Source organism: Callithrix jacchus, chromosome 4 (assembly GCF_049354715.1).
Source record: "Callithrix jacchus isolate 240 chromosome 4, calJac240_pri, whole genome shotgun sequence".
Classification (NCBI taxonomy): domain Eukaryota; kingdom Metazoa; phylum Chordata; class Mammalia; order Primates; family Cebidae; genus Callithrix; species Callithrix jacchus.
In genome coordinates, this window is record NC_133505.1 from 19,253,566 (window position 1) to 19,273,069 (window position 19,504).

General features: G+C 42.7%; 1 protein-coding gene across 1 annotated transcript in view; it reads left to right on the forward strand.

Annotated features, from left to right (window-relative positions):
* The window catches only part of NEDD9 (neural precursor cell expressed, developmentally down-regulated 9), a 192,853-nt gene that overhangs the window by 28,624 nt on the left and 144,725 nt on the right, over window positions 1-19,504 (forward strand). The gene's annotated exons all lie outside the window — the stretch shown is intronic.

Consider the following 19,504-nt stretch of genomic DNA (forward strand, 5'->3'; position numbering starts at 1 on the left):
CAAAGCAAGTTACATTGTATCAGGGCCCACCTTCATGACCTCATCTTAACTTGATGAAATCAGCAAAGATTTCTTATTATTTAATCAGAGCCTCAGTTTCTCCATCTATTAAAAGTGAATAATACTGTCTGTCTGCCATGAATGGAGATGTTTTATGTATAATTAACAGTTCCTATTTTTAAAAAGGCTTCGTGATTTTATATGTGGGTATAAATTTTTTGTGTGTATATACATATACATACTCACCTATACTTAACATGATCTTTGATGTAGTCATGTGATATAGTTGAGGAAAGCGTCATTCCAAATAAAAGTCCAAATTTCCAAATAAGTCACATTCACAGGTGCAGGGAGGTAGGACTTCCACATACCCTTTCATGGGGAGGGGAGACAGCCAGGAGAGAGGAAAAACAGGCACAGAAAAATACCTCTTTGATCTTGGTCAACTGAAAAGGAGATCCTGATATTCTCAGAGGATGTTCACCCAGAAGGAGCCTAGGACCCCGACGGGCACATCTGGAGATAGAGGCAAAAGCCTAGCGACAAAGGTGATGGCTCAAGGGGACAGGAGAATCCACTGGAGGGTGACAGGCAAGGACACACGCCTGTTTAAAGAGCCTACTGTGTGCCGCATGTGCCTTTATCCCTTTGAATTCTCAAATAACTCTGCCAAACAGTTGCTATTATTCTCATTTAATAGATGGAGAGACTGAGATTCTGATTGAATAATGAGACCCAGATTATACACCTATAAGTGGAAGAGTGAGATCACCGTTGCTATTACCATGGTCCCTAGTTTTGAATAGGCATTGGAGCTCTCGTGCTACTGTGTACCAAGGATGTTATCTATATTAATTGAGATCGCCACAGCTCACAAAGCTGGATATTGTTGGCCTTATACAGATGAAGAAACAGAAGCTCAGAGAGGTTCCGTCCCTTGCCTGGAGTCACACAAGCATTACATAATTGAGCCAAAATTTAAACTCTGGTCTTTCCTTACCGTGATGCCATGTTGCTGGTGGGCATTAGGGTATCTAAATCAGTATATTCCTAGCTTCAGAGAAAGAAGCTGTATAAAGAAACCAAGTGATTGTACTTAAGTCTTAACATCTATACTGCCCACCAGGATATGTATGCTCCATCTATACCCAGAGGCTGAAGAAACGCCTGTGGTGTAAAGAACTCACTTTTCTAGAGAACTGGGGAAGGGATTAGACATGTTAACCCTGAATTAAAGGAAACTTGGGGCGGGGTAGGCTCAGAGAGTGTTCAGAGTTCAGGAACGTGGCCTGTGGAAGAGCAGGGAGACTGGAAAGGGCCCGTCCTGTGTCTGTGTGGAGGCAGCTCTGGGCCCTGCTTGAACACCCATGGGCGAGCCACTTGACCCACCTTACAGTGGAAGAAGCTGGTGCCCAAGAGCCACTGGAGAAACCTCAGCAGCCGCCTGGCATTCCCCAATGACCATGCTGCTCACAACCCTCAGGGGTCCCTTGTTGCTTTTGGGACTGCAGGGCAGGCAAGATGTCTTCACCTACCACTAGATTCATGGCTGAGGCCCCCATAATGAAAGCCAGATGAACAAGAGAAGAACATAGAAATGCATGGAATGTGAGTTTTACACAACACAGGAGCCTTTGAGAGAAAATGAAGAACCAGAGTTTTACACAACACAGGAGCCTTTGAGAGAAAATGAAGAACCAGAGAAACAGGGAAACCTGTGTGTTTGCTGTGCTAGGTTGGAGGAAGAGTGCACAGTCATAGAGAGGTGTGGCCCAGCAAAGCAGGTGATAACCTGGAGGGAATGTCACCAGGTTTGTTGGCTCAGATTCTCCTCTGTGTCCTTGTGTCTTCAGAAATACGGATGTTTCTTTCCTCTGAGTATGCAGGCATCACTCACACCAGGGTCCGACGTCCTACCTCAAGGGAAGGTCAGGAAATCCTTCCTGGGACTGATGACCTGCTTCAGAGAGATGGGTAGAACAAAGGAAAGTGAGAGTGACCTTCCTGCTTTTGCTGTTTTTTCAAATGCCAACGTTCTATTTTTGGGGGCACTATGTCCTGAAACCCATCAGGATGAAGTCCCAAATCCATGAAGCCCCTCCTGAACTGGACCATCCTAATGCTCCAGCCTCAGCTCCCTCTGCTCCTGTCCTTGAACTTCACATTCCAGCCTGGGGACTCCTGGCAGTTCCCTAAATATGCAAAGAGCTCAGCTTCCTTTCCTGGTCCCGGTCCTGGTCACTCAGCCCTCTCTGTCTCTCCCCTCCTTCTTCCCATCTCTCTTCCTTTCTGGCCCATGTCCCTTGTACATACTGTAAACTCTTCCTGGAACGTCTCCCTTCCACCTGTGAATCTCTTTCCAGCTCACTCCTTTTCTCTCTTTAAGAATCCACTTCTCAAAAGAAAATGGCAACTCTCTGAGGTTGCTGATTAGCTTAATCACCGTGGCGTTCACAATGTATACATAAAACAATTTGTACACATTACTATGTATGAATTTTTTTGTCAATTATATATTAAGAAAGAGAAGTGGGTTTGGAAAGACTCCACTTCTGCCAAGACGGCTTTCTGACCGCCCCCCAACCCTGGGTGATGTTCCCTGCCATGAGCCCCCGAGTGTTTTCCTATATATGCTATGTGTATATGGCATCCCGCTCACTTGCTCACTCTCCCGTGTCCCCACTGTGAGGTCAGTGGCAGAGCCTTGTTCAGTGTTTGTCATATCCTCTCCAGCACCCACCATGACCTCTGGCACTAAGTAGTGGCTCAATAAGCCAATCATTGTGTTGATGCACCAGTGACATTGAGGGGAGGTCAGGCCCACCGAACTCTGAGATCCTGTCTACTCCGAGAGTCTGTGAGTCTGTATTTCTGCTCCCACAGTTAGTCATGGAGGAAGTTGCCAAAGCAGATGGTGAGACTTCTCTTTGGGGTTGTCCAGGTCTGCCTGGCCTTTGCAATTTGTAATCAGGTCATTTGAAAGAGAAACTGAACCGAGAGAAAAACATAGTTTGGATGAGGCAAGAGTTACAAAATAATGAGTCATGTAATGGTGATGACGGCCTCTGGTACCATATTGGGCCCTGTCCAGATTATACAAGACTTTGTATGTATACCCTTGAGCATGGCCAAGAGGACAATAGTCAAAACCATGGCTTGAGTGTTCAAAAGCCTCTTTTCCCTTAACGTGTTGCCTCTAGAGGTCAGACTGAAATCCTGAACCTGCAACAATTTCCTCCTTAGGACTGGAGATACATGAAGAGATTGGAGCTACCTATATGTTACCGTGTTTACATGCCATATAAATGGGATAACCCTTGCACTCTTTGGCCATTAACATTCAGGTGTCAATTAGTTTATTGTTTGTTAGATCAAACTATATTGCCCAGGCCAGCTCCTGAAGAACTGGGAACTGTGAACATCTCCGCCTAGAAGGTCAATGTGACCTTTGGTTTGCACACCATCCATTGTCTCTTTCAAACCGAGAGATTCTCTGAGCTAGATAGGCCAGGGATTTTTTTTAAGTTTTATTTTAGGTTTACGGGTACATATACAGGTTTGTTACACAGGTAAACTCGTGTCATGAGGGTTTTTGTATAGATTAGTTGGTGACCCAGGTATTAAACCTAGTACCCATTAGTTGTATTTTCTGCTCCTCTCCCTCCTCTCATCCCCAACCCTAGGATAGTTCCCATTGTGTGTTATTTCCCCGAATGTGTCTATGTGTTCTCATAATTTAGCTCACACTAATAAGTAAGAATATGCGGTGTTTGATTTTCTGTTCCTGTGTTAATATGCTGAGGATAATGGCTTCCAACTCTATCCACGTTTCTGCAAAGAACATGATCTCATCCTTTCATATGGCTGCATAGTATTCCATGGTTTATATGTACCACATTTTCGTTATCCAGTCTACCATTGATGGGCATTTAGGTTGATTCCATGTCTTGGTTATTGTGAGCAATGGTACAATAAACATATGTGTGCATGCGTCTTTATGATGGAATAATTTCTGTTTCTTTGGGTGTAGATCCAGTAATGGAATTGCTGGATCAAAGGGTATTTCTGTCTTTAAGTTTTTGGAAATCACTATGCTGCTTTCTACAACGGTTGAACTCATTAACATTCCCACCAATGATACATAAGCATTCCCTTTTCTCCACAATCTTGCCAGCATCTATTATTTTTTTATTTTTTGTTAGTAGCCATTCTGACTGGTGTGAAACGGTATCACATTGTGGTTTCGATGTGCACTTCTCTAATGATTAGTGACATTGAGCTTTTTTCATATGCTTGTTGGCTGCATGTATGTCTTCTTTTGAAAAGTGTCTTTTCATGTCCTTTGCCAACTTTTTAATAGTGTTTTTTTTTTCCCGTAAATTAGTTAAAGTTTCTTATAGGTTCAGGATATTAGACCTTTGTCGGCCAGGACTTTTTGTTCCAGATTTGTAAATAAAGAAACTGAGTCTCAGAGAGAAGCGAATTGCCCAAAGTTGCAGCTCATGAAGATAAAAAGCGGTGGCCAGACATCCGATCTTTGTACCCCAGTGCTCCCCTCCATCCCGCACCTCTTGGCCCTGCTCTTCTAGAGGAAACACAAGGACCCGAGGTGAAGTTGGAAAGTGGAGGGGATGGTGGGGAGGGCTCAGGAGGGCAGGCTGGTGAGCTGTGCTCTCGGGCCTCTTAGCCCATGGAGATGCATGAAGGACAAGGGGAAGGCACTGGAGCATAGAAATGGAGTTTGGAGATCAGGGAACGGGAGAAGCTGGCTGATCCTTCACAACACAACTTTCAGGCCAGTCCCGACTAAATGCTCTGGACTGAAGCCAGTTGAGCATGAGCTCCCACAGAGAAAAGAGGTTTGCACATCCTCTCCACATGGATGCCCATGAGCCAGGACCCCACTAAGCACAAACTCAGGGTAACCGCCCTGAGCAACTACTGGCTGAGTGATCAAAGCAAGTTAAGGAGCCTTGAAAAGCTGAAGGTAGCTGCTCGGCCAGCAGCCAGTCTAGATCCTATCTATAACCACCGTCCGCCCCAGCCCCTTCTTTCCTCCAGTCCAGGCCAGCTTCAAACAGAAACTATGGAGATGAATCAAAGAGAGCGCCAAGCCATCTTTGCATGTGAATTCTAGTGTGTCCATCATAATCAGGTTTATTTTACCCAGTAAAGAAAGTGCACTTTCAATTGACCTGGATGAGGTGGCGAGAGGGGGGCTCTGAGCCTTCTCATAACAAACAGCACAACAAAAGTGAACCACAGACATTTGTTCCCTTAATAAACAGCATTGCTCTTCTGGGTGAGTCTTGAACTGTTAATACTGGTCTTCCACATTCTTCTGTCAGTTAAGGGCTGTCATCATCATGACATGGAATAGTGGGGCCGGGATAATCTGCTGTATCAGTACCTAATGCAGAACAAAACCCTTCCATGGAACATAAAAGATACAAATACTACATTCACAGGCATGCTTGTTTATTCAGTGAGCATTTACTGAGCACTTTCTGGTACCAGACACTGTCCCCAGTGCTGGAGAAAATAGACAAGATCAGGCCAAAAGCAGTGTCTCACGCCTGTAATGCCACCGCTTTGGGTGACAGAGGCAGGCAGATGACCTGAGGTTGGGAGTTCAAGACCAGACTGACCAACATTGAGAAACCCTGTCTCTACTAAAAATACAAAATTAGCCAGATGTGGTGGCACATGCCTGTAATCCCAGTTACTCTGGGGGCTGAGGCAGGAGGATCGCTTGAACCTGGGAGGTAGAAGTTACAGTGAGCCAAGATCATGCCATTGCACTCCAGCCTGGACAATAAGAGCGAAACTCTGTCTCAAAAAAAAAAAAAAAATAGGCAAGATTCCTGTTATCATGGAGCTTATGTGCTAATGGTGGAGATACAAAGAAGCCAAAGAAAGAAACAAACACACTAGATCATGTCAGAGTGTGACAAGCAAGTGCCATGAAGAATCTAAAAAGGAGATGTGATGTTATAGGCGATGCCTTAGATAGGGAGATCCTGGGGGCAGAGTACCTTGAGGTCTGGGATCAGAGCTTTTGTGCAAACAGGGCAGGGGCAGAAGTTGTGTTTGAGGAACAGCCAGGAGGCCAGTGGGCCTGCAAGGCATGACCCAGGGAATGGCGGTACAAGATAAGGTTGGAAATTGTTTATGCTCCATGTCTCATACCGACTTGGCCTTTGATGTCAGCTAAAATGCTGCTTTACTTCCTACTGTATTGGCGTTTGCAACCAATGCACAGTGTGTTATGTACTTTCTACTCAAAGAAAAGTCCTCTACCAGTATTGATGAGGGTGAAAAGATCATTCCTTCTCCAGGAAGTCTCTTTGGAAACTTGGTGGCAGAAGACAGGGGATCTAAGAGCAGGTCCCATCTTGAACAATCTGAGGTTCCCCTGGACTTGAAGCCACGGTCCCCTGCAGCCATCACAGCACAGGGATGTGGGGAGATCCTGACTCCACATATAGTTGGCAGGAGGTGAGTCTCCCTTAAGGTGTTCAAATGTAGCGCATACACACAAACACACTATCTACACTCTCTCTCTCTCTCTCTCTCTCTCACCTGCTATTTTGCTCGATGCTCCATCTCTTCTATTGCTGTTCTGAGAACAAAGACGGCTCTATGTACAAGTAACTGAAAACCCTGATGCTGCCTCACACTGCCTAAAAACAGACACTGGCAACATAAATCACAGATGTCACAGTTCCTTGTCACTCCATTTTCTTGGCTCATATTTAAAGCATTAAATCAGCTCATCTTCTCTATTTCTCATTCCCCAGCCCAGCTCTTCTCCGCTGAGTCATCTTCAACATTCCCTTGGGTGGATTTCTTCTCCCCATCTCTTCTCTAAGAATCTCCAAGTTTATTTTCCCTCTTACTGTCACCCTCCTTCCCATCCTGCCTCACCCGGTTCCTTTTTCTAAGCCCCCTTCTAGACAAGATTTTACAAAAATACCTTTCCTCCATAGTATCTTCTCTACTTCCACAAGAAATCCCCAGATTCCTTTCCCTTTTACTGAAAGGGTTGACTCCTGGCATTTATAATTTTAATCATCACAAGGGCTTGGAATGAGAAGTATGTGTACTCCCAATTCTTTTCCCACACCTGATTTCCAATCTACAGTTTTTGTGAATACCAACTCTATAAGGAGAGTAGGGGAAAAGAGAGAGAGATGGGAAAACAAGAGATGAAAGTTTTTTTTTTAATAATAAAAGAAAATGAGGAGATAAGGTGGCTGTGTTCTGAATGTCAGGGCTGGAGAGGCTGATGCCCACAATGGGCAGAGGAGGAGGGGTGCAATGCTGGCTAACATCCAGGACACACCAGCAAGCAGATTGTGGTCACATGCTAGACTGTGTGCTGAGCCAACAAAGTGCAGTTGAGATCAGCCATAGGCTGGAGTTTGCCCTGAAGGAGGTGGCGTTGAGGTCACACACTGCAGAGTCATCCACATGACTCTGTAGGCTGGAATCTTATTTTATCAGCTACTTACCTGAAATAAACAGGCCCCACCTGAAACTTGAAATGCATTTTGATCATTTCTCTGGAGGACTGTGATGCTTAGGACAGGAATGTGTTGCCATGAGATGCTGCTGATATTTTGTCCACACTCCTATCGGAGCCGCTTTGAAGGTACCCTCTTTCTCCAGAATCAACATCTTCAAAACGGGGGACCTTCCAACAGAGTGGACCAGGTGAATTTTTGTCATCGTCTGGAATTTGATGCTATATGAGATTTCTAACACTGTGGAATGTGGTCACACTCATGTTAGAATATTGTGTCTATCACACATTCTTATCAGCACATTTTTGAAGCCAGAGATATATGCAACCCAAGTGACATGAACACACTACGCCTGAGAGTTTATACTTACTAATTCCCTGAGCACCAAAGGGGCCTGGATTTCGTAGGTTGCTTGATGATGGATAGAAGCCTACCCACCCCTGTCTTGAGAAATAACTTCATTTCTCTCCCTCTTATCCTAATTCCCTAAAACACCCCTATCTTCTAATGGATAAAGTATAGACAAATATCTTGTTACCTTCATTGTAAACATCTATAGTTCATCCAAAAGCCTAGATGAAGTACCTCGCACAGCATGCCAACTGCCGGCACATGTATTTAGTCTATGTTTAATATCCTTCTACTTAGGTTTCTTGCCTTCTAAATTGGAATTAGACTAAAATCTGGTGTCTTGAGTTTCAGAACATGTTAGTACAGTATGACTGTAGCCTGCCTACTCATCTTACATTTGGTAACAGTAAAGAAGGTAAATTCATTCATTCGTATATTCCTGTATTTATTCATTCATGTAAATTTATTGAGCATGTATTATGTGCTAGGCCCTGTTATTGGTATGGTCCACAGCAATGAACATAACAGGCAAAAGTTCTTGCCCAAATGGAAGTTACATTCTAGAAGGGAAGATAAAGCAAGATTAAAATATCCACTGCGTTAGAGATATGTGCTAGGGAGAGAATTAAAAGTAGGGAGTGGTGGGGTGCAGTTTTAAATGGGGTACTCAGGGTAAGCCTCGCTGAGAAGATACTTTTTTCTCCAAGACAGAGTCTCACTCTGTCACCTAAGCTGGAGTTCAGTGGCACAATCTTGGCTCACTGCAGCCTCTGCCTCCCAGGTTCAAGTGATTCTCCTGCCTCAGCCTCCCCAGTAGCTGGGATTACAGGTGTGTGCCACCACGCCTGGCTAATTTTTGTATTTTTAGTAGAGACAGGGTTTCACCATGTTAGTCAGGCTGGTCTCGAACTCCTGACCTTGTGATCCACCTGCCTCGGTCTCCCAAAGTGCTGGGATTACATGCATGTGCCACCGCACCTGGCCGAAGTTACCTTTTTTTAGTTTTTTTTTTCTTTTTTTTTTTAGCCAATGTTATCAAGGTATAATTTATCTTCTGTAAAATTCCCACATTTAAATGCACAGGTGAGTGGCTTTTGACTAATGTACACTTCCACTGCCCTAATCGAGCTATAGAAAATTTCCATTTCCTTAAAACGTCCCTCTTTCTCTTTTATATTTAGTCTCCTACTCCCACTCAAGCTACCATAAATATTATTTATATTATTATAGGTTAGTTTTTCCTGTTCTAGAATATAATGTAAATGCAACTATGCCTGTAAAGTCTTTTTTTTTCCTCCCCAAGTCGGAGTTTCGTGCTTGTTACCCAGGCTGGAGTGCAATGGCACGATCTCGGCTCACCGCAACCTCTGCCTCCTGGATTCAGGCAATTCTCCTGCCTCAGCCTCCTGAGTAGCTGGGATTACAGGCATGCGCCACCATGCCCAGCTAATTTTTTGTATATTTTTTTAGTAGAGACGGGGTTTCACCATGTTGACCAGGATGGTCTCGATCTCTTGACCTTGTGATCCATCCGCCTTGGCCTCCCCAAGTGCTGGGATCACAGGCTTGAGCCACCGCGCCCGGCCTGTAAAGTCTTTTGAATGTGGCTTCCTTTGGTTAGCTTAAGCCATGTTATCACATTTATCAGTCATTATTTTTTATTTACTGAGTCTGTCGTATGAATGTTTTGTAATTTGTTTACTCAGTTACTTATTATTTCTAATACTCTTCATTCTTTGTGTGGTTTCTTCCTGGTACTCTTCTCTTTATACTGAAGAGCACCCTTTAGCATTGCCTGCAGTTCAGATCTGCTTGTGATGAATCTTCTCAGATTTTGCTTATCTGAAAATGTCTTCATTTCACCTCCAAATTTGAAGACTATTTTTATTCAATTTGTATAGAATTCTGTGTGAACAGGATTTTTACTTAAATCCTCCAAAGATGTTGTTTCGTTGTCTTCTAGTCTCTGCTGTTTCTGATGGGAATTAGTAATAATTCTTATCTTTGTTTTCCTGTGTGTGTTTTTTTCTTTAGCTGCTTTTAAGATTCTATCTTTATTTTCAGTGTTCAGTCATTTGACTGATGCACCTAGGTGGGGTTTCCTTTATCTTCATCCTGCTTGAGCTTCATGGATTCTTAAGTCATTTTTTTAAATTTGGGAAGCTCTTGCTCACTGTTTCTTCAGATATATTTTTTTCTGCTCTCTCTCTCCTCCTTCTGGGACACCAAACACACGTGAGTTAGACTGTCGGATATTGTTCCACAGGTCTCCGACTCTTTGTTCATTTTTCCTTAATATTTTGTATTTCTTCTGTTCTTCAGATTTGATATTTTCTACTGATACGTCTTTAACTTCACTTTTTCTTCTATCATCTCCAGCCTGCTAGTGAGCTTCTCCGGTGCATGATTCACTTCAGGCATTACACAATTCCGGAATTTCCATTTGTTTCTTTTTAAGGGTCCAATTTATCTACCAAAAATTCATTTCCTCACAACTTAGTACCATTTTTCTCTAATTAGTTTATTTTTAATTATTTGAATATATATTGTAAAACATATATGTTTTAATGTCTTTATTTTCTAAATCTAACATTTGGTCCATCTTAGAATAAATCCTTTGCTTTTATTTCTTACTATGGATTACATTACCCTAAATGGTTTTTGTTTGTTTTTAAGTCTAGTGATTTATCATTGAATACGGGGCACTGTGAATGTTACATTGTAGAAGCTGTAGCTCAGCACTGGTCAATAGAACTCTCTGCACTGAAGAAAGTGTTCTACGTTTGCACCCTCCAGTAGGACAGCCCCTAGCCACATGTGGCTATTGAACACTTCAATGTGACTGGTGTGACTGAGGAACTCCATTTTAATTTGAATCTCAATGCTCGCATGTTTACCCCCAGAACTGCTCAACCCCTGTTACCTTGTTTCAATCTCAAGCTCATAGCAGCTGACATCTGGCAAGCCTGCACATGTGCAGTCAAACCTTCAGCTGTGGACTCACAGAGGGGCTTCCCACACACATGCAGGGACTTCTAGGGCTTCCTCTCTGCACAGATTCCAGCTATTTCAGTTGCCTCAAACTCTGATCCCTGCCTCTTCGGCCCAGCAAGCGTCCTGTGCTCTGCTCAAACTCAAGTCTCCAGGCAGAGGGCTGGACTACTTTGGGGCTCACCTCACACTCCCTTCTCCCCAGTGTTGCAGTCTGGGGCTGTTTATTTTCCATTGTCTGAAAACTAGCTTGTTTCATATATCTTGTCCAGTTTTGTAATTATTTACAGGGGACAAAATAGTCTGAAACTAGTTACTCCATCATGATCAGTAGCCAGAAAAGTGTCCCTATAGGTCATAATCCAAAGAAGATTACGGGATAACTAACCAGGGGAAGAGAGTTTCAAACAAGTGGACGTCAATGGAAAGGGTGGGAGGCAGATGCCAGACTCAGAACAGTAAGGAGGCAACATGGCTGAGCACAGGGAGCTAAGGAGAGACAGCAGAAAAGGAGGTCACACAGGCATGGTCTGGGAACGACACTGTTTGGCTTTCTAGACCATTATCAGAACTCTAGCTTTTACTCTAGTGAGATGAAAAGCCATTGGAAAGTTTGGGGCCAAGAACCGGTTTGGGTTTTAACAGGATCACACTGGCTCTTGGAAATGCCTCCAGGACAAAAGCAGGGTACGGAATTAGAAGACCATTGAGAGAATCTATTAAACTTGCAAATCTAATTAAAATTCTGACTTATTCAAGGTCAATGGCCACATTTTTATTCATTTCTAGAGTTTGGGGCTCACTAGGAGACAGCTACCTTGGTGTGGAAGGTCACATCATCTGAAGCCTGATTAGCTGTGTGACTTTGGGCGTGTCTTTCTTTATTTCTATATAGTGGAAGTAATAAGAATACCTATCACCTGAATGATATTATGACAATTAAATGAAATCATACCTCTAAAATTCTCTGAATGCTACCTGGTTCGTATGAAGCAGGTGTTAACTCTTACTATCTGAGAGGCTGAATATCTGTTTATTATTTCTTTACCTTGTGGACACTGACTCGATCTACTCTGTGAATAAAGGGTACCACACTCAGTTCTGATTCTCAAGAGATGTGTAGAGCTGGCCCAGAAAAAATATCTCAAAACAACACTGGAGGAGATAAGAGCCAAGAAGAGGTCCATACTGTCAGCTCTTGTGTAAGGAAGGAAGGCTATTGCATTATTCATTTAGACTGAGGAGATCTTTGAAGACTATTAAGAGGCAGTAAGTCAGGGTTGGAAGAATGAATTAGATACAGAGACTCTAAAAAGGGAAGGGAATTCTGAAGGTCACCAGAACTGGCGGCCATCACTAATGTTTAAAGAGCTTCTTATATTCAAAGTGAAAAATTATGAGTTCAACATGGTTATTACCTCCTTAAGCTCACATTTGGAATCAACCATATGAAGTAAGATATCATTATTGTACAGCTGAATGGCTTTATTAACTTATTTTTGGAAATTAGATGACAAATGCAAGCACAGTCTTGTTTAACAAGATGCATTTCCCAGTTGTTTCTATGAGAATTTAGGAAAGATTCTAGAATGCAAACAGACACAACCCAGGCGAGTCCTGAAATCTCAGTGTAGCAGAATTGAGAAAGTGAATAATGGCCCACAGGTCACAGGAAGGTAATGAATACGCAAATCAAAGGTTGCGATTAATGCATGTTGCCTCATATTTCATCTGGCATAACATGTATCCAATTGATTATTTTTAGCATAGCTCATGAGAGGAGAAAAACTTGGTGAACTGTATCTAGTGGGGTAGGATGCATCAGTTGCACACCAAACAGAAGCTGCTCTGCCTTGGTCACACCTATTTAAACATGAGAAAAGTGGATTGTCATAGAGTGTGAGGCATATCTAACAACCTCAGGTGGAAAAGGAGTATCCATTTATTTAATGGAGGAGAGAGCAGTGGGAAGGCTGAGTCTCATCCAGGCTGAGAAGTAATTACTTCGGAAATGCTGTTTGTTTTGATTGAGAAAGTCAGCTGAGAATGTATTTTAAATGGGCAGAAAATACATCCATCAAAGAAATACTTTGCGGTCATCAGAAACAATCAGGCACATTTGGTATTTTAATAGAGCATTATCTTCAGTGTCTGTAATAAAGTGATAAAAGTAACATATAGATGATTGTATAGTCTATGACAATGTATGAGAATAATGAAATATACATTTGTACATACATACAGTTGCACACACAAAGGATGCCTCTGAGGGAGGGAAACCGAGTAGCTGGGCCTGAAGATAAAGATAAACAGAGACTTATGTTTCAGTCTATATCTTTTTGCCTTTTGAATTCAGTTCTATATGCACCTAGATTTGGCTAGTTTTATTTCTCAGTTACAAAAATTAAAAAAGAATAGGAAAAAAGAAAATAACAACCATAATTTAATTTGTAAAAGAGCTAAAATACGTCCATTCCTTTTCCTTTTGCAAAGGGCTCCAGAATCATGCCAGAGGATGGTTTTCAAAATGATAGTTCAATAGGGGAGATTTAGGATAAAGTGCTTCCTTCTGATGCTTCACTTAAGGATCCTTGAGAGTATTCATTTGTTAAGGCTGTTGTAAAAAAAACAAAAAAAACACAAACTGAGTGACTTAAACAAGAAATATTTATTGTCTGCCAGTTCTGGAAACTAAAGGTCTGAGATCTTAGATCAAGGGTGTCAGGAGGATTGGCTCCTTCTGAGGGCTGCAAGGGAGAGTCTATGGCTCTCTCCTAACTTCTGGTGTTTGCTGGCTGTCTTTGGCATCCTTGGCTTGTAGAGGCACCCCCCCTAGTCTCTGCTTTCATGTTCCTGTGTCACTGTCCCTATGTGCAGGTGTGTTTATGTCCAAATTTTCCACTTTTATAAGAACACCAGTCATATTGGATTAGGAGTGTGCCCTGATGACTTCATGTTAACTAATTACGTCTGCAACAACCCTATTTCCAGGTAAGATCACATTCTGAGACACTGGGGTTTAGACTTCAACATAAGAATTTGGAGGGGACAGCACTCAACTCATGACACTGAGGGACACTTACCCAGAGTTAAATTGCTTATTGAGGGGAGATATTTTGCTATGTGTCTATGAGGCACAGGTAGTAACATGCATCTCCTCATGCGCCAGACGTATAAAGTGAATATGTGCTAATATGGCTGAATACCTTAAAAAATTTTAATGCCCTACTATCCTCTGAGGAAAGAAGAGAGCTTAAACGTGGTTAACTAAGAACAACAGCTTGTTAGAACAATAAATCCACGAAACAAAACTCAGATCCCCTGCTCTTCCCTCCCCATCCATGCCAGCTAAAGGCATATGCACTCAACAGTGTTTATTAAACACCTACTGATGCCCGACGCCACATTCAGAGCCAGGGACAGAGTTGGACAGAACATCTTCCTGCCCTGTAGGTGGAGAAAAGATACATAAAGCAATGCAGACATACACCAAGTGATTATGCTTCAGTCAACGACAGACCGTATATAGGACGGTGGTCCCGCAGGACTGTGATGAAGCTGAACAATCTATCACCTAGTGACGTTGTAACCATCCTAGCATCACAGAACAACACATTACTCGCATGTTAGTGGTGATTCTGGTGTCAAAAAAACCTACTGTATTGCCACCACATGTAATTGTGTACAGCCTATAATATTTAATAGTAACAGTGAATTGCTATGTTACTAGTTTGTTTTTACTATTGTATACTTTTAATCATTATTTTAGAGTGTTCACATTCTCTTTTTTTTTTTTTTTTTTTTGCTTTTTTGAGACAGTCTGGCTCTGTCGCCCAGGCTAGAGTGCAGTGGCATAATCTCGGCTCATTTCAACCTCTGCCTCCCAGATTCAAGCAATTCTCCTGCCTCAACCTCCTGAGTTACTGGAACTAAAGGCACACACTACCATGGCCAGCTAATTTTTGTATCTTTAGTACAAACAGGGTTTCACCATGTTGGCCAGGACGGTCTCCATCTCCTGACCTCGTGATCCAACCACCTTGGCCTCCCAAAGTGGTGGGATTATAGGTGTCAGTCACTGCTTTTTATTTTTAAAAATCAACTTTAAAACAGCCTCAGGCAGGCCTTTCAGGAAGTATTCCGGAAGAAGGCATTGTTATCCTAGGAGATGGCGGGTCCCTGTGTGTCTCTGACCCTGAAGACCCTCCAGCGGGACAAGCAGTGGAGGTGGAAGACAGTGACACAGCTGATCCTGACCCCATGTAGGGCTGGCCTAATTTATGCTCTTGTGTCTTACTTTTTAATTACAAAAGAGTCAAAAAGTTTTAATTTTATTTAAGTTTATAAAGTAAAAAAAATTATAGTAAGCTAAGGGTAATTTATTATTGGAGTAAGAAAAATTACTTGATAAATGTAGCGTAGTCTAAATGTACAGTATTTATAAAGTCTAGGTAGTGTATGGTAATGTCTTAGGCCTCACAGGCACTTACTACTCACTACCTGACTCACCCAGAGCAACTTTCAGCCCTGCAAGTGCCATTCACGGTAAGTGCCCTACACAGATGTGCCACTTTTTACCTTTTATACCATATTCTTACTGAACATTTTCTATGTTTAGATAGGCAGTATTCACATACACAAATACTTACCATTGTATTGCATATTGACTACAATATTCAGTACAGTGACATGCCGTCCACTTTTGTAGCCTAGGAGCAATAGGCTAGACCAAATAGCCTGGGTGACGAGTAGGTTCTGCCATCTGGGTTTGTGTGAGTACACTCTATGCATTTTGTACAATGACAAAATCATCTAACAATGCATTTCTCAGAACACGTCCCCATCGTTAAGTGGCACATGGCTATAATTATATTGATATAGTAAATGCAGAGCTGTGACCAAGGCAGAAAGGAAACCCTTAGCTCCACCTGGCGATGCCAAGGAAGGCGCCTTCTGAGAAGTGTCTTCTCATAAGAGCTGACTGTGGAAGGCTGACTCGGAGGGAGGTGAGGAGGGAAAAGGGAGTCCCAGGCCATGTCATGTCTCAAGCAAGGGAGCCCAGACAGACCCCTGGTTACCAGGGATGAAGACAGGAACTGGAAGTAAATCTCAGGTGCAGACGAGCTTCGAAAGGATCTTGTCTTCAGCCTGAGGATTTGGGATTTCTTTATCCTCCGGGAAACCCTGGAAGATTTAGAGGAGCCACTTGGTCAGATTTCCTTTTTTGAGAGATATTAGATTGGTGCAAAAGTAATTGCGGTTTCAAACTGTGAATTTTAGATCCTTATAACTAGGCTCGAACACATGTTTATTAATCAAAATAGGAACAATTACAATCACCACATTTTTGCCAATGAGAAAAAAGTTTGTTTATTCCTGTAGCATAAAGATCTGTGCTTTGGGATTCAACAAGCTCTTGGAAGGCATTTTCTGCACAGTGCTGGTTGTGGAAGCAAAAGCGTTGAGATGTTTGAAGAAGTGGTAGCTGATTGGTGAGAGGTCAGGTGCATATGGGGGAATGAGGCAAAACTTGGTAGCCCAATTCATTCAACTTTAGAAGCATTGATTGTGTGACGTGCCGTTGGGCAATGTCATGGAGAAGAATTAGTCCCTTTCTGTTGACCAACGTCAGCTGCAGGTGTTGCAGTTTTGGGTACAGCTCATTCATTTGCTGAGCATACTTCTCAGAGGCAGGGGTTTTGCCAGGGTTCAGAAAGCTGTAGTGGATCTGACTGCAGCCGAACACCTAACAGTGATCATAACTATTTTGTGGTGCAAGTTTGGCTTTGGGAAGTGCTTTGGAGCTTCTTCTTGGTCCAACCTGACCTGGTCATTACCAGTTATCATATAAAATCTACTTTTCATTTCATGCCACGATCCAATCAAGAAATGGTTCATTGTTGTGTGGCGTAAGAGAAGATGACATTTTCAAATGGCGATTTTTTTGACTTCTGGTCAACTCGTGAGGCACCCTCTTGTTGAGCTTTTTCACCTTTCCAATTTGCTTCAAATGCTGAACAGTGGTAGAATGGTCGACGTTGAGTTCTTCGGCAACTTCTCGTGTGGGTGTGAGAGGATCAGCTTCAATGATTGCGCTCAATAGTCTTTGTCAACTTCCAACAACTGGCCGCTACACGCCTCATCTTCAAGGCTCTCATCTGCTTTGCAAAACGTCTTGAAGCACCACTGCACTGCCCATTCGTCAGCGGGTCCTGGGCCAAAGGCGTTGCTGATGTCGCGAGTTGTCTTGGCTGCTTGATGACCCATTCTGAACTTGAATTAAAGAATCGCTTGAATTTGCTTTTTAACATCATTTCCATAGTCTAAAATAAACCTAAAACAAACAGCAAGTAATAAGTCATCAGCCAAAAAAAAAAAGTAAAACGAGAAATGCCCATTAAAATGATGTGAAACAACCACATTCATTTAAGAATGTATTCCAATGGCAAACAGCAAATTCCAACAAATGCAAAAACCGCAATTACATTTGCACCAATCTAATATTTTCAGAGAGAATGAATACTGGGGGAAGAAATTGAAGAGAAGGTAACAGGCAAGGAGATTTTTTGCAGGTAAGAAAAAATTATGACCAATAGTCTAAACTATGGCAGTGGTGGCATAGAAAAAACAGGGGCACTCTTATCTCCCCCTCTTTGTACAAACTTAGTTAAATCTATTTTAACTTCTTTATTTGTATTATTTTTTCAGATGACAAAAGATAATACATACTCTATGTAAAAAATTTCAGATTAAAAAATTTAAAATATGGCCGGGCGCGGTGGCTCACGCCTGCAATCCTAGCACTTTGAGAGGCCGAGGTGGCTGGATCACCTGAGGTCAGGAGTTCAAGACCAGCCTGGCCATCATGGTGAAACCCCATCTTAAAAAAAAATTTTTTTTAATGTATAAGGAATGAAGCAAAAACCACTCCTTAACTCTCCAGAACTAAGCATTCTTATTTGTGTGTGTACCCTATGAAGTTCTTTTCAAAATCATATCTATGTGCATATATAGTCATTTACTTACACTGTTTTGTCTTTATTTTAAAGTTCACATTCACAGCTTTTTCCACTTCGTATATTTCCCTATTAGTAACTTTATCGAACTTGATTTTCAGTTGATGTGCTATTTTTATTTAGCTAATCTAGGAGAAAGACTTGAAAACTTAAGGAATTATAAACAGCAGTAGGAGGTGATTAATTAGCTGATGGGGTATGAGAAAAGGAAGAAAACTGAGCACCTTCAACTTTTGGGCTAAAGCCCTTCTTTTTACAGCTTTCTTCTTGTTTGGGCCAGAACTGAGAGCCCATCCTGTGAAAAGGAGGTGGCAGAAGGATCCGTGAATATTTGTTATGTTCAGTCTCAACAATGGTGAGCATAAGCACCGTTCAGGGCATGCAGACACAGCCCCACGTTCACAAGCTGCCAGAGCATTCATTAAAGTGGAAAAAATGGCCTGCAATGAAATCCTCAAAGGATGTGGTAGATAAAGCAAATGCCCTCCTAAACACAGCTGCAGGCTGCCAAAACCCCCCGCCACACCTGACGAGTATTCTCAGAGAGGAGCAAGTAGAGACAGCCTTCCCTGCCAGGAGGGAGGCCCTCTCCAGGTTGTGTGGCCCTGGCCGTGGCCTCTGCACCTGCCACTTGCCTGATGGCTTTCCCACATCCTGGGGGCATGCCTGTCGGAGCACTCCCTCTGCTCATTCTTTCCGAAGTGTGGAGAGGAAGAGCAAAAGGAGTCAATACCTGTGAGGCACAGTAAATCCAACTGAGATGAATAATAAGTGTATTCTTCCAAAAACTTAAAAGGCAATGTTACGGGAGATATTGGGAAAGGAACTGACTAATTCACCTGCACTTTCATGTCAGGCTCAGCTTGGTTTGCATTGCCTAACGCAACTCTCCCATGCTCCTGCGTTTCTTCAGAAATGGCTTCTATGAAACCAACCTGTGTCTTTTGACTGGGAACTGAAAAATGTTCCTCTTCTAATTTCATGGATAGAACCCAATATATTTCACTTTCTTCTTTGGTTCATGGGCAAAGCCTCAGAACAAAATACTATTTAAATATATCTTTTACTGAGAGTAGGCTCATGGGAAAACTATTCTTCCTTCCTTCCTTCCCTCCCTCCCTCCCTCCCTCCCTCACCTCCCTCCCTCCCTCCCTCCCCTCCCTTCCCTCCCTCCCCTCCCCTCCCTCCCTCCCTCCCTTCCTTCCTTCCTTCCTTCCTTCCTTCCTTGCTTCCTTCCTTTTCCTGAAGTGTATGGACCATTTCTGTTCTTATTTTGTCTTATTTGGCTTATGGGAACCCATGGGACTTTACAGATATCTATGTGCTGAGCTGACCTAAGGGGACTATTAACTGCTTCTATGCAGTATTTATTCTGCTGAAGACAAAACATGGGGTGTTGCTTTCTTGAAAAGCTCCCCATCATTCACAGTTCACTGAAACTCATCCATTCAATCATCAAGCACAGATCTACCTCTGCTCCACTTGTGCCTGGGACGGTGCTAGAGGCTGAGAGCATGTGGGTGATGGCATGTTCTCAGCATCTAGCAGAGTGCTCATTTCCAGAGCACCTTCCTCCAGCTTCTGGAATCTCATGGGTTTATTGGGAGGTCACTTAAATAG